This window comes from Rhinopithecus bieti, unplaced genomic scaffold (genome assembly GCF_001698545.2).
Source record: "Rhinopithecus bieti isolate Rb0 unplaced genomic scaffold, ASM169854v2 scaffold_3041, whole genome shotgun sequence".
In the NCBI taxonomy this organism is placed as follows: domain Eukaryota; kingdom Metazoa; phylum Chordata; class Mammalia; order Primates; family Cercopithecidae; genus Rhinopithecus; species Rhinopithecus bieti.
Genome location: NW_016804262.1, coordinates 1976567 through 1978778, shown reverse-complemented (window position 1 = coordinate 1978778; position 2212 = coordinate 1976567). Strand labels below are relative to the sequence as shown.

The window sequence follows — 2212 nt, the reverse complement described above, 5'->3', positions numbered from 1 at the left end:
AAAAAAAAAAAAAAAAAAAAAAAAAAAAAAAAAAATCATTAGCTCGGTTGCGCGCATTGGTTCATACCTGTAATCCCAGCACTTTGGGAGGTCGAGGTGGGCGGATCACCTGAGATCAGGAGTTTGAGACCAGCCTGACTAACATGCTGAAACCCCATCTCTACTAAAAATACAAAAGTTAGTTGGGCGTGGTGGTGGGCACCTGTAATCCCAGCTACTCAGGAGGCTGAGGCAGGAGAATCGCTTGAATCCGGGAGGCACAGGTTGCAGTGAGCTGAAATGACGCCATTGCACTTTAGCCTGGGCAACAAGAGCAAAACTCTGTCTCAAAAAAATAAATAAATAAAAATAAAAATAAAACAAATAAAAGGATGAAATGTGAAAGCATTTGGAGTTCACGCAAGAAAGAATTCAGGGCGAGTCCATACAGTAAAGTGAAAGCAAGCTTATTAGGAAAGTAAAGGAATAAAAGAATGGCTACTCCATAGACAGAGCAGCCCCGAGGGCCGCTGGTTGCCTCTCTTTTTGGTCGTATCTCGATTACATGTTAAACAAGGGGTGGATTATTCACGCCTCCCGCTTTAGTTATATAGGGTAACTTCCTGTAGTTGCTTTGGCATTTGTAAGCTGTCATGGCACTGGTGGGAGTGTAGCAGTGAGGAAGACCAGAGGTCAGTGTAGTCATCTTGGTCTTGGTGAGTTTTAGCTGGCTTCTTTACTGCAACCTGTTTACTAGCAAGGTCTTTATGTGACAACCTCCTACTTAATCCTATGACTTTCTTTTTTTTTTTTTTTTGAGGTGGAGTCTCACTCTGTCACCCAGGCAGGAGTACAGTGGTGCAATCTTGACTCACTGCAACCTCCATCTCCTGGGTCCAAGCAATTCTCCTGTCTGAGACTACTGAGTAGCTGGGACTGTAGGCACACGTCACCATGCCTGGCTAGTTTTTGTATTTTTAGTAGAGACGGGGTTTCGCCATGTTGGCCAGGCTGGTCTCGAACTTCTGACCTCAGGTGATCCATCTGCCTCAGCCTCCAAAAATGCTGGCGTTACAGGGGTGAGCCACCACACCCAGCTGTCCTTCCTACAGCTCTTCAGGCAGATAATATTGTTCCCATCACACAGCTTAGGAAATTGGGGTTCTAGGACGTTAAGGGACTTATCAAAGTCACACTGTGAATCCAAGGTTAGAACTTAGGTCTGGGCCGAGTGCATTGGCTCATGCCTGTAACCCCAGCACTTTGGGAGGCCGAGGTGGGTGGATCACCTGAGGTCAGGAGTTCAAGACCAGCCTGGCCAACATGGTGAAACCCCATCTCCACTAAAAATATAAAAATAAACTGGGTGTGGTGGCACGTGTCTGTAATTCCAGCTACTCAGGAGGCTGAGGCAGGAGAATCGGCTTGAACCCGGGAGGCAGAGGTTGCAGTGAGCCGAGATCGTGCCACCGCACTCCAGCCTGGGAAACAGAGCAGGACTCCGTCAAAAAAATAAAAATAAAACAAACCTAAGTCTGTCTGCTTTTTCCACAGCAACACACTATGTCTGAAGGCTCCAACCAGGCACATCGATGTCTGGGGAAAAGCAGGAGAGGTTCTGAGCAGAGATGAGCCCCCAGAGGACTTCGGGTGGGGGACACAAGAGGATAGCACCTGCCCTTCGTGCCCTGCCATCGATTTCTGTCTAGGTGAGCCAAGCATTAGTGTGAGGAAACGGGATAGAGAGATACAGAAAGGGGACGGGCTGGTGGGGCCAAAGGCTTATCTCAGTCCGGGGCACTGGTCAAGCTCAAGGAGATAATGTCCATGAGTCACAGAAGGATTTGCGTTTCCACTATCACCAGACAGACATGCTCGCATGCACGTCCCACCTGCTCTGATGATCCTCACCTGAGACGTTACCACCCACGTAGATGGCTATCACAACGGCCAGAGAGCCAGCCAGAAACGTGGTGAAGAAGTTGCCTTTGGTTTCTCCACTGGTGACAGCCTGGGCCACAGCTCCTTGGGTGAGGAGCTGGTGAAAAGAGGAGAGATGAGGAACAGGGAGCCCAGGAGACCAACAGGGAGAAAGGTTGGGAAGGCCAGGGGAGAAGCCAAGAAGATGAATGGGCACGGAAGACAAGCAAGGGAGGGAGAAAAGCAGAAGGAGGGAAGGGAAAAGAAATGGGGAAAGTGGAGGAAGAAGAAAGGGAAAGAATGTGGGAAAAAA

General features: G+C 48.8%; 1 protein-coding gene across 1 annotated transcript in view; it reads right to left on the bottom strand.

Moving 5' to 3' along the window:
- The window catches only part of AQP10 (aquaporin 10), a 17095-nt gene that overhangs the window by 13252 nt on the left and 1631 nt on the right, over positions 1–2212 (bottom strand). The window lies entirely within an intron of this gene.